Genomic DNA, 14,405 nt, shown 5'->3' with positions numbered 1-14,405 from the left:
CATCTTAAGAAGGGATGAATTCAAGCCTATGGTGGCAGGCTTCAATCCACATCAGTCTGTAAGGAAAAAAATTTATCTTGTTTGCGCCCTAATTGAAGAGGACCAACAATTATCAGCAGGAACAATAGTCAACACCATAGACATCTCAATTGGTTCAGCTTACACAATTCTGATGAAAAAATTAAAGTTGAGCAAACTTTGCCACTTGATGGGGTCTAAAACTGTTGCACCCAGATCCGCTGCAGACATGAGCAGAGCTTTCAATGGAGATTCAAAACAAAGTGGGATCAAGATCCTGAAGCATTTCTTCGAAGAATAGTATCAGGAGATGATACATAACTTTACCAGTACAATCTTGATGACAGAGCACAATCAAAGCAATGGCTAAGTGGTGGAAGTGGTCCTGTCAAAGTAAAAGTAGACCAGTCAAGAGCAAATGTCATAGCAACAGTTTGGGGGATGCTCAAGGTATTTTGCTTGCTGGCTTGCTGGAGGGCCAAAAAACACTAACAACTGCTGATTATGAGAGGGTTTTGAGAAAGTTAGCCAAAGCCTTAGCAGAAAAAGGCCTGGAAAATCTTCATCAAAGTTTCCTTCATCAAAGAGTCCTCTTTATGATGGCTCTCTTCATCAAAGAGTCCTTCTCTACCACAGTAATGCTGCTGCTCATTTGTTTTATTAACCAAGGGCAATTTTGTAACAGTTTCTATGGAAAATCACTAGGGATCCACCTTGTAGTTCTGATTTGGCTCCTTCTGACTTTTTTCTTGTTTTCTAATTCTTAAAAATCTTTAAGGGGGCACCAAGTTTTCTTTAGTTAACAATGTCAAAAGAATTGCATTGGCACGGTTAAATCCCCAGGGCCCCCAGGTTTTTAGTGATGCACTAAATGGCCATCATTCCTTACAAAGATGTCTTGATTTTGATGGATCTTATGTTGGGAAATAAAGGTTACATTTTTATCTTTTAATTCCAATTTTCCAAGAACATTTTGTAGTCTCCACATATGTATGTATGTATATATTTATTGCAATCAGGTTTGTGAAATAAGCAACTATTACCTATTCGTTTTCCTCTCTGTTTATTACCTCTCTCCTAAATCGAGTTGTCATCAACATATCCCCCTGGGAGCATAGGACTACCGCTCATGGAGTTTTCCCAGTGCCTGACTTACACACATCTCTTCACAGGTTATCAAGAAAAATAAATAAATGGCATATATCTTTTGACTCTTCTGCTGTGAGTTTCAGACTGCATTTACTGATGTCATTGGCATTACTCAAATCTTTTGCAGTAGAATCTCTTGTGGGCTCAACACATTTGTTTTGACTATAATTGTTGTACTTATCATGCTGAATTATAATGAATGTTAACTTGTTTGCTTTTCTTCTGCAGAAGCTCTTTGGGATGAAGAAGTATGCTTTACTGAATTAATTTCATACCTGATATATACAATATGATTGATTTTTAGTAAAATTAAGTGAATGAATGAATGAATACCTGCTGTATTCTTTTTTACTTTGACTTTTAATAAAATTTTAGAGTAATTACTGTATTTACAAAAGAGAAGACTAAGAAAAGAGAAGCCTTGGCTGAAGTTCAGAAGAAAAGGTGTACAGCTTATAGTAGGCTTACAGGAAAAACTCTCTATATTTGTACTTACTAGCAACAGTAGAGCGAAAAATGAAACAGAAAGTGTTTCTGAATATTTCAGAATTTTGAACTATACATGTTGTTTAAAAATTTAGATTTTCACATTATAATATTTCAAATACTCCATTTAAAATAAAAGTTTGAACATTTGCTTTACTCCATACTCTTTAAGTAGAAGTATTAAAAATGACAGTGCAAGAATTTTTTTCTAGTCAAATTCATAGCCTAAAAGCAGATCAGAAAAACAAAAAAAAAAAATAGCAGACATTTAGCTAACTCATACAACACTTCTTCAAAGAGTAACATATTTTGTTACAGTTTTAAAAATTAAGAAAGATCTGTGTAGCAGTTGCTAAAAAGATGTCAAAAATCAGGTTGTTAAAAATGGTCCAGATGGTCTCCAGTGTCTCATCCCTTTGATTTATCCTGGCTTTGTGACTCTTATTTTCATTTTTATTTATTTATTTATTGTTACCAATGCAATTCTGGGAGAAATGCTCTGGTATTTATGAGACCAAAATTCCAGAAGTTTTCTTTCAGTTTCTGATTTCATACAGGGGAACCATAGCCACTATGTACTGGAGTCCAGGCTATCCTGTTATGGAGAGAAATATCCTAGTAGATAAAAAACCAAGTGGAGAAGAAGGTCCAGTGAAGGCCCAGACACATGAGAGAGCCCAGGCAACACCAGAGAAAAGAGCAACCCACCTGTGCAAACCAGCTCACATCCATTTTGTGCCAGCACAACACAGGTGATGGACATGTGAGTTAAGCCATCTTGAATGCCTGCCTTAGTCACATCAGCCCTGACAAAACCACAGTGGAGTAGAGACAAGCTGAGTCCTATAAGTCTTCTTGTCCCAAATAATTGTGGGCAAGAATGTCTATTATAAGCTATTGATTTGTGCAGTAGTTTGCTATGACACAATAAGTAACCAATATGATACCCCAATGTTTATCATAGTTTTACATACCTTCTAGAAATAGGTATAGGTTCATAATGTACCAATTACTGTATTGGCTATAGCAGTTAACTATAGATGTTCTGTAACTTATTTTGTTATTGTTTTAAATCTAAATAATTGTGAGATTTTGTTTGAAAGCTGGTATTTTGTATATATACAAGTAATAGTGTATCTCTTAATGTTGAGTCAAAAATTTATCTAATCATAAAATTGCTATATGCATAGAACAAAATAATTTAACTTTATTTAAATAAAACATATAAACTATATTCTAAAAATTTGTGTGTAATAATAATATATCAAATAAAAATATGTAAGTACCATTAGAAAAATAATAACATAGTGGACCGTCATTTGTATTAATATTAAGGAAGATAGTTGCTACTTAAGTTAGATTTTCTTGTGTACAGATTTTGTTACCTGATTTAAAATGACATGGCCGATTTTCAGTATTGAGCCAAAAATATTTTAAAAGTTGTAAATGTTATATTTAACCACAAAACAAATGTCCCAGCCCAGCTAATTTAGCTCGTTGGTATTACTTGTCTCATCAAAAGGAATAAATTAGAAGAATAATTTGAATTGTGGCAAAGAGCTATGTTCAGGTATATATTACCTTTTCTAGAGTCATATGAAGGACTGTGTGATGGATTTTGTCTTTGAAGATTTAAAGATAAACTACCAGAAAAATAGCTCAGGATGAGTCGAGGGAAGAAAATCCAATGAGACTTAGATGTTTTTTATCGTGTTTATTTGATGTTTTATGATATTTGACCATTGATCATTTCATGTTTCAGTTCACTATTTTGGCTTGCTCTTCATGAGTAAAGAGTGAAGTGTTAAATGGTGTTACTCAAGGATTATCACTTAGATTTAATTGACCTTGCTAAACATCACACTATAAATCAGAGGATCTTTCATTTCACCATTCTACCAAAAAAAAAAAAAAAATGTGTCAGAGATAATCTCTGATTTTTACTAAGGCAGTTTAAAATCACAAGAAGATATAGAGGTTCTTATGAAAATGTTTTATAAAAGCTTGTTTTAAAATGGCTCATTTTCTATAAAAATGTTTATAGACCTTTAATAGATAGTCTCTAGGGAAACACATTTTTTCTTGAGTCTATTACTTTTTATTCTTTCAGGCAAGTTGGTGTCATTTTCATTCAATGTAAATTTTTGAGGGAGAAGCAATCATAGCTGAAGTCTCTGAAACACCATCCAGTTGTTAAAATTAAGCTGATCGTCAGTCTATATTGTTCAGATAAGAAGACTAAAATTTGCCACTTTGTGAATAATGCAGCAATGATGAATGACACTCAAGTTAGCATACATAGTTATAATGTTCACATAATGATTTTTCTTCTCCATGTCTAACCTTTGTTTTGCCTATCATTTGAGAACAACAAAGTCCAAACAGTCCCCAGACCTAACAAAGACAGAGAACATGATTTTGTGGCAGGAAAAAATAAAGCAAAAGCAATAAATTTTGTCCAATCCATTTTTCTTGTGCTCATATTAATGTCATGCAAATAATGAGGCCAGAGTTCTTACTTTCTGAATGCAATATTAAATTTGATTGCATATATCTTAAAATTAAGTCCAACTTAGACAAAAATAAGTAATTGGAACAATAAAAAATGTCATCTTATAAAAACATATGAAGTAGAAATTTATAAACTAAGATCCCATACACATATAAAGAATGGACAGATGTCTGCAAGAGAGTTTTTGTCTGAAGGGTCATTATAGTCTTGATGATACTCAGAAGAGTTTTCTTCATCTACTCCACAGTATTCCATCAAGTTCAGGGTATGGTTTGACTATTTTCTTTTTATCTGTAAAATGGTTTTAAAAAAGTGACAACAGCACGTCAGTTTGCATTTAATTTGGAACGAAAGATTATCTATTTTTATGCATTGGATGACTTTGGCAGCATAATTCCAAGGCTACTAGGGTTTGTTTCAGTAATTTATTGCTATGTAAGAAATCATACTTCTCGCCATGCCCAACTCAGTGGTTGAAAACAGCAATTTGTTGTCTTTAGAGATTCTGTGGGTTACTGGACTCATCTGAGCAGTTCTTCCACTCTACATGAGGTTTCATGGGGTTGCCATCATCTAGAGCCTCAGGCTGAATTTTTCTGAAACTGCACACTCACATGGCTTGGCAGTTGATGCTGATTCCTGACTGGGAGCTGCTCTGGGGTTGTTGATGGGAGCACTTCATTTTCTTTCACATTGATTTTGTATGTGGCTTGGACTTCTTACAGCACAGGGGCTGTGTGTCAAGAGAGGATAATCCAAGAGTAAGCATTGAGGGGAAAGCTGCAGAAGCTACCAGTCCTGCTAGGATCTCGTATCACTTAATTCCCAGGATGCCACTTCAACCGCATTCTGGTGGTTAAAACAGCACACACGGCCAGCCCAAATCTAAAAAGAGGATAAGTCATTTCATTTCTTGAAGTGAGTAGAGACATCTATGTTTGGAGATGGGAGGAACTGGGGAAACACCTTTGGAGAATAACTACCAAAGATTCATGTACTGAAGTCTAATCCCTCCTCTACCAACTTTTCGCCTCTTCATTTATTTTATCTTTAAAACAGAGAAAAGCTTAATGGAGGTGAAATTGATGAGCACCTACCACATGCCAGACACAATTGGATGTTGTAATAATGGAGCCTTACCAGACTATGTCTATAAAAGTGACATATTTTGAACATCTAAATTATTATAGTTACAATTCTCACTATCCTGTATGTCAAAAGTGTGGTGTTCTTAAAATGCACTACATGTTTCCAGGGTTTCCCTGGAAAGCTTCACTGATGCCCCAGAACAAATCTACACTTGCTCCCATATTGTTATTTTGCCACCACACTCCTGCATTTACCTCAGGTCAGCTCCTAGATGGAGTTTTCTTCCCTGGCCATGGACACTGACAATTCCAGTCCTCCACCTAGTTTTTCACAGCATTACTCACACCAGAAAGTAACACGTATCAAGAATTTATAAAGACTGATACTAAAGTAAGTACAACAGAAAGGTGGCTCAAACCACTACTAGTGGGGATTATTCTTTGGTCCCACACACCAAACAAAACTGTCAAGTCATCACCTGACTATGCATAGGCCTTCACATGCTGGGCTCTGGCTCATCTCTCAGAAATGAGAATTTACATGATCTCCATGCCTGGAAGAGTGGGTGCAACTTTGCTTTACTCCCAGAGACAAGAGGGAGACTCTTCCTGAACCCCTGACTTCCTAGAATCCAAGTTCCAGCTCATTTTCTGCTCCTTAACGTGCTTTCAGGATGAATGGCAGTAAGAATTCCCATTACTTTAGAGTATAACTTCCATGAATATGATGTGGTTTGGGTCAAGTGATCGGCAATAACTGACAGTGCATTCCCAAACCTGTTCTGTTACATTAAATAACACCTTCTGGGAGGTAGCTCATTCCAATTCCGTTGCTTGCCTTTCAACCGGTAGGACTTAAGAGACAATCAGATCTGAGGATCTATTGTGGGTAAATATGGTCTAGGTAGCTAATGAGAACAAAACAACTGCTTAAATCAAAACTCTCTGTCTCTTTGTTTCTCTTTCTCTGTGTTTCTCACATATCTCCCCTCCACATACAGATATTCTAAATCCACATTCAGGGAAGATTCAACTCAACTCAACTCAACTGAAATAAAATAAATTTGACTTGTATCAGTTTTTTTAAGGCATTCATACTAAAGTACTACAAATGAGGTGGCTTACAACAACAGAAATCTATCCTCATAATTCTAGAGGTCAGAAATCAGAAATCAAGAATTAGATCTTTCTGAAGCCTGTGACAGAGACTCTGTTCCACGCCTGTCTTCTAGCATCTGGTGGTTACTGGCAATTCTCGGCATTCCTTGATTTGTAGAGTCAGCTGCGACCTTCACTGACACAGTATTTTTCTTCCCTGTGTCCAGATCTCCCTGTTTCTGTAAGGATACCAGTCACTGGAAGAGGGCCCACCCTAACCGAGTATGTCCTCACCTTCACTTGACTATATCTGCAAAGACCTTATTTCCAAATGAGGTCACTTTTACAGATTAGGACTTCAGCATATGGATTCCACCCATGACTCACTATCTGCATCTAAAAAAAGCTGTGGCCTTATAGATGAACAGAGGTCATCCTATTAAACAGCCCACTTCATGTTTATTACAAAAGCATCATAATTTGGATTCCTTCAATTGATTCAGGACTTTCCAAGAAAAATTGTAAGTGCTTATCTTATTTGCTTAAAATCTTTATGACTTAAAAGGTTGAATTTTCCAAGTTGTCCCTCCCAGAATAAAATAAATTCTGCCCCAAGACAAATGCCATAAGGCAGAAAATAATTGTCATCTTCAATTTGGCAGGTTTCTAATTTCAACAATCTTAAACTCCAGTCTCTACTGGGCGCTTGTTTATGAGGGTAAAATAAAGTAATAGAATGGGAAATCCTCAGTGTTCCTGGGAAGAAACAGTGACATACCAATCCATGGCAGTTTTATTATTCTCTTTCCTACATCACTGAATTTATTTTCTCATTAGGAAGCCCTTTCTACCTTTCTCTTTTTTTTCTACATTTTTTCATAAATCAGAGCTCATCTTTTTTATACCCCTTTCACATATATTGTTTTATTACTTCTAAGAGCAAACTTTAAAGGAAGCTAGATATTGGAGCCATTGCTGTACTCTGGAGAAACTACCACCTTCTCCATTCAGAGAGAACGAGTCCTCCTGTGAAGACTCTCCTTGAGGTGAGATGACCTGAATCACTGTCCAGAGCTTTGCAGTGCTAGTGGCTGGACAGGAACCTGAAAGACCACCAGAAGTTCTGAGAGCCAAAGTGGAGAAATCCTTCATCATCAGTGCAAAAGTATGGTAATTCAAACTATTGTCTCTTCCCCATGATTATTTTAAAAGATTTAAAAATCAGACTGCTGATACTTGCAGACTGTAATTCTAGCCATGGACATTGCTTGACCTGGGACAGGAATGACGAGTAATTTGAGAGTTATAAGAGTGAATTGTATATTCCATCCTAGAGTGGAAGATTGTGAAATATCAGATCTCAAATTTGCTTACTTTTTTTTTACTGTGAAATAATTCTAACCTAAAATAACTTTGGAAAACCATAAAGAAAATTCCGCTATTAGTTTCTCATTCAATGGCATGCACTGTTTTTCCATTTTTATGATATCTCTTGAAGTTCACATTTGTAACTTATAAATATACTCAAAATTTTCACACTTTTGCTTTTTGGTTTGTGTTTTTGTGTCGTATTCAGGAAAATATTTTCTTACTTTACAGTCATAAAGATAGTCTCCTATATTTTTTGAAAATGTCACATTTACTTTTTACCTATAAAAATGTATTCATGTCTATGTCTATATCATGGAGAGGGAAGAAGGAATGCTTTTTTTTTAACCCCAAAATTGTAACCTACTTTCTAAGGCCCACATATCAAATGATCTCAATTTTCCCATTTGACTTTTGTGAAAGGCAAATGTACTGAAATTTTAGATGATTTTATCTAAATCATTGAAATTAGAAGAAAAATAAGGAGCATCTCAAAGGAAAAGAAGTGGGCTTAGGGTTTTAAACAGCCAGGTAAACCAGAGTCATCTGGGAGTCTTAGGTAGCCATGAGGAATGCTGCAGAAGGATCTCTTTTGAGGCTATGCAAGGATATGTTTTGTATTTATGTATCTGCTTAAGACAAAAGTGTGGGAAGATTTCAGAAAACAAAATGATGGGATGAGGGAGTTTTTTAACTATTGTATTGGTAATAGAAAGCTTGGGTAAAATTCAGCGTTGATACTTTCATCAAATTCCTGATGTACAGCAAGTTCCTAGAGGCCTAAGTTGTTTCTAGATTATCCATTGTCCTATTCATGGGTGGACAGCACACTTTCATAATTAAAATAGCTTTTCAATAATTTTTAATACCTCATGAGGTACAAAAGTCTTGCTCTTCTTCTGCAAAATTATCTTGGCATTTTTTTCTTTGTCAAGATCCAAGAAAGCCAGTTATGGCTTTTTTTTTAGTATTACTCAAAGTTACAAATTAATTTTAGAAAAGGTGGCAATCATGTCACATTATTACCTTCCATACATAAATTTGATTTTTAAAAGGATTTATTCAAGTTTGTTTTCAAATATTTTGACTACATCCCCAACACAACTTGGTTTTTCTGATTTTTAATGAAATTCCATAATCAGCTAAATTTCCTCTGAAGATCTGCATATTGAATATTTCTATATATAATAAAATTGAGATTCTACTATATGCGTAATTTAATATTCTACTCTATTCTCCTAATATTGCAATTTTAAACAGACCAATATTATGTCATTAGGTAGATATGTAATAATTATTTATTTCCATTATATTGGGAATGTTGGTTGTGTTTAATCCTTGGTTATTATAAATAATGTGTTTTCAGAATATCTGTATAATAAATCTTGCTAACTCTGCTTAATGCCTTAGGACAAGTGTTGGCAAACTAAGACCTACTGCGTGTTTTTGTAAATAATATTCTATCAGAACACAGCCATGTTCATTTGTTTGTATTTTGTCTATGGCAGCTTTGATGCTATAAGAGCAGAATTGAACAGTTGGACACAGACTGTATGACCTGCAAAACCTAGAGTATTACTATGTGGCCTCTTATAGAAAAAGATTCTCCTACCTTAGGGTAAAGTCCTAGACATGAAATTTCTTGGTGTAGGTGTATGCATAATTTTATAATGTGCAATATACTATAAATTTTATTTCTGAAATTCTGAAGTTTGTGGCAATATTGTATGAGTACCTGCCTCAACACACAATTACCAGGATTAAATTTAACCTTTAAACTTTCAGAAAATACTGCTCTCCTACTAGATTTTTCAAAAATTATGATACAAACTACATGCTCACATGTTGAAAAATAAGCTGATATTTCCTTTCTCCAAGAGATATTTTGATATTTTAAAATCACAATACTGACTTGTAGTTGGCCCTCCATAAGTATGTGTCCCTAGAGCATTCCAGTGAACTCACTGCAATGTCATGTGATGCTTGAAGTATTTGACAGCAACCAAGGGGATAATTATTCAAGAGAAAACTGAGGTTATTTGAATGTCACCCTTCTAGTGTGTGCACATGCAAATCGCCTGGAATATTGCACTAAACACTGGAATGTTTGTCTCTTTTCTGCCTCCAAGAAGACTTTCATCCTTCACCATTAGTTTTGCCATGCTAAATCACCAGAACAAAAATTCTAGACCTGTGTGTTTTTTCCAGTTTGTATTTTATTTTCTGTAGACAAGAGTAAGAGATATTTATGTATCTTTCTGTGTCTGCCCTATTAAATGCTCCATCTGCAAGATTTATATCTGTATACTTACACACAGAATAATTGTATCGACTTTGAAAGACCTAAATATTGGGAAGCTTTATTTTTCTTTCAACTGATATAATACCTCTATTATACTTTAACTAAAGTATATCTTATATAACAAAATTGTTGAGAAAAATGATGTCTGTATAATAACTAGCAACACATTACAACCAGTGTGTTCTTTAGAGCAGAAACTGCATCAGAGAGACAAGCAGGTTTCCACTCTTTGTCTTCCCACTTCATCTTACAGTGATGTTAAAATTTATAATTTACTTGTTCTTTCTTACTGTCAAATATTATTTAAAGAATGAGAAATGAATTCTTAAAGAGTTAAATGTCTTTATTACCATTTTAAAGTGTCCTGATTACTGATTAGTTTGTGTTAGGTGTAAGCATGAAGGGCTATCAAGAGAAGATTAATGTCCATTGGTATTTGACCTCTTGCTTTTTTTCATGATATCTGATAAATTCATTCCACAACTTACTTAAACTTTGACCATGATGTTATTCATAAATGGGATCCTCAGATTGTAGGGTTTTAATGAAAAGATGACATTATTAAAGAAAAGTGGTGTGTTTCTCTGAGTCTAGGAGGCGATGAAACAATTGGGATTTGAGTATATTGAGAATTTTACACCTGAATTGATACCAAGGTTTCTATATGACACCAAGTAACTTCCAGGTGACATTATCCCTTTCCACCACCCGCTCCCATCCTGGAGTAGAAGACAAGGAAACTTATTCATTGTGTTTGTGTTGTCTTTGCTAAAGACACCGTGCTAAGTGATGTTCCTTTGTGAAAGGTGGAAAATGGCTCAAGGCCAGCCATGGTCCTGAGTTGAGAAGAAACATTCTGCCTCAGTGATTAACAAGGGGCTTTGGGTTTTGATTTCACTGAACAGTAAACCCTGATGATCTCTCCCATTGGCATATTTCAAATGTGGGAATCGCTATGTCAGAATTGCACCCTCACCTGCTATTACTTTATTCAAGTTCTTTTAGTCCTGTGAAAAGAGGATTTTTGGAGTTTAGTCTCATTGATTTCCATTTTTTACGAATGTCCAAGATATTTTATGCATACAAAGAATTATTAGTAAAAAAGTGTTTTTCCACATTTTCCTTTACTGTAGAATTTGGGCTTTTTAATTTATTTTGAAAAAGTGTGAGATCCTTGTACATATTCCATTTTTCATATTATGTAAAATAAGAATGTGTAATATACTTAATGTACAGAATATGTGCAGAATATACTTAATATAGAGTGTCATTGAGTGGAAAATATTGTGGCTATCAATTTGAATGACAGAGTTTTGAATTTTCATTCAGTTTTCTAAGACTAATGCCTCAGTTGTAAAACATTGAAATTTAAGTCAAGGACCACGTCTAAAACATCTTTTTATTCCAAGGTTTCAATATAGTGTCTTTTATCATTTATCACCCTGCGCAGAGGTAGTCATACTTCCTCTCCACATGTATGAACTAACAGATACACACAGGCACAATTGCCTCACCTGGAAGAAATAAAAGGACTACAGTGCCCTTCTACTCGTAAGAATATTAATCCTGGAGAATGATGGAATAAGGTATAATCACAGGATGAACTTCACTAGTTTGATCTTTGTAAATTTCTAAGAAACTTGACTTAGTAAGATATTATCTTCTTTGCCATGGGATTCCTATGAGACCAGTTGTTTCTTATCCTTCATTCTCGAGGCAGATTAGTCATAAAGAGATTTTTTTCTGGTCCGGAGTGAGGAGCTTTCCATTTTACTTACTACTAATCAGTAATACATAGAACAACTGATAGGTGAAAACACTGTGATAGAAGAGACTCTGAAGAGTCAACTATTTCACCTGTTGTGATGGAAAATGGTCAAAAACTGGCTCTCTGGGATAAAAAGCCCTGATTTTTAGCTTTGGCTGATTTCTGTGGTCTAAATACACCTGGCATGACTGATTTATAATTAACCTTAAACATGAAGTTGGGAATTAATGAGCACCAGTCACTCTCACCAGCAGGCACAAGCCTCCGAAGCAGAAAAATATATTAATAGCTCAACACAGATGACCTGCAGGAAGGAATATTACCTACATCTTGACTTTTCAGGTTACTATGGTGTTTTGCAATATTCCTTTTATTGTTACCAAAACATCAGCGGTTTGGTCTAGGCCTTGCTGTTTGCTGCACAGAAAGCCAATCACTGAGAAGACAAGTATTTCCAAGGAAGAGGGCTTTAATTTGGTGCTACAAGCGAGGAGATGGGAGCTCAGACTCAATTTTATCTCCCAGACTGACTAAAGCTAGGGGTTTATATAGCAGGGAAGAAATATAATAATGTGTAAGAAAACAAGCACTAGAGAGGGCAAGGAGGCATCTGGTGGCAATTTGGTGAGTTTCAGTTCTTTGATACCTTTTTTGAGAGGCCTGAAGGTCCTTTCCTGAGGTAGGAACTCAGATGAAACAAATACAAGTTTCAAGTTTTAACAGCAGAAGGGTCAATTTTTATGTTTAAATAAAATTGTGCTTTAAAATAAAATTTTATGTTGAAATAAAATTGTGAAATAAATTATGCTGAAAGAACAGTCTATGGGAATATTGAGGAGGTTTCATTATTTAGGAGAAAGTTCCTCTATTTTTTTTTTTTTTTTTTATTCAGACACGGTCTCACTCTGTCACCCTGGCTGGAGTACAGTGACATGAACTTGGCTCACTGCAGCCTCAACCTCCTGGGCTCAAGTGATCCTCCTGCCTCAGCCTCCCAAGTAGCTGGGACTAGAGGCACAGGCCACCATGCCCAACTAAAAGAGTTCCTCTAGTAATTAGCATGCATTGTCAGAAATACAATTTCCCTAATGAGTGACTTTACTAAATTTGTTCAGATCTTTGTAGCTATACTCATTAGTGATAGTCAGTGGACCACTAGTTAAGAGCAAAAAAAAAAAAAAGTTCTGATTTAAATCTTTCAATTAGGTGGAAGTTCCCTTCTTCTACCTTCTCTTTCCTTCTTCGTCCTCTGCTATTCTCCCCTTTGTTCCCTCTCCTCATTATTTATTCCCCTCATTCACTTTTCCCCTGCCTAACTGTCTTCCTCATGTGCTTCTCTATCATTTCTTTCCTTTCATTCTTTCACATGCATATATTAAACTCCAGACATAGTCTTTTGCATAGAATTGGATTATAATACGTTTGGAAATAAATGTGTATATAAATCAATGATGATTATGTTAGAAAAAAGTGATTTGTCTCTGGTTGGCTGACACAATATTTTCTGCAAGTTCAACCAAACCATGGCTTTCATATGGGGTGACTTGCCAAAGTAGGCAGTCTAATTTCATGTCTTAATGTGATCCTTCAATTTCACCTATGGAGCAGGCCAAATTGATGGTATTTTAGAAAAATGTGTTTATTCTACCTTTCTAAACTCTTAGAAAATTCATTGTGCCATGTATTTTTTAAACATTTTATCGTTTAAACTATTTCCCTTCACGATTCTGTAGGTAAGAATTTTAAACGTTATCATGCATGACATTTTTGTTGATACTTTGCTAATCTCACTATTCTTTTTATTTGTATGTCTTGAGTGCTTTTGTTCCTGTCTCTTAATAAGAAAGTTTAAAAAACGAAGTAAGATTCTTACGACACCTGAGGAAATTGATATGAAAGGTCATACTAGTTTTACCAAATAGATATATTAAAGTTTTATTTCGAGCATAGGCCAACTGATATTCTGACACTTTAAGGCAAAAAGCAAATAGTTACTGTGATGTTGTTTTTCTTTTGTTTTTGTTTTTAACTTAAAAAGTTGTATTTACTGAGAAAGACTCAGAATGTCAACAAAATAACTGCAACTTTTTTCCTGCAATTATGGAGTGATATTTGGTTAACAGAATAGTTATTTAATGTAAGAAGCATCAGAAACAACTGAAGATGAAAAACTACAATCCCCATACCAATATATAACTAATTTGTGTTGTGTGCCAACAAGAACCTACTTTAAATTTCCATGCCAATGTACTAGGCAAGGCCAGTGGCTACTGAAAGCACCATCAGAATGAGGCTATCTAAAAACACATTTGGTAGTGTGTTAACTATACAAAAAAAGACATTGTATAGTTAAAAACAAATCTTATACAGCCTTATATTTCAATGTTTTCTTTAAAATGAGTGAGTTCTGTACAGGGGGTTTAAATGCTTTATACACCAGAAAAAATGACTTTAGAACCAACTTATTCATCATCATGGTCATCTTCTTCTTCATCTTGTTCCTCCTCCTGCTACTCTTCTTCTTCATCTTGCTTCTTTTTCTTGCTTTTTCAGCCTTGACAATTCCCTTTTTTTTTTTTTTTTTTTTTTGCTACAGCAGGCTTTCCTTTAGTTCTA

Source organism: Trachypithecus francoisi, unplaced genomic scaffold (genome assembly GCF_009764315.1).
Source record: "Trachypithecus francoisi isolate TF-2019V2 unplaced genomic scaffold, Tfra_2.0 Lachesis_group12, whole genome shotgun sequence".
In the NCBI taxonomy this organism is placed as follows: Eukaryota; Metazoa; Chordata; class Mammalia; order Primates; family Cercopithecidae; genus Trachypithecus; species Trachypithecus francoisi.
The sequence above is the reverse complement of the archived record's forward strand: the minus strand, read 5'-3'. Positions refer to the sequence as shown.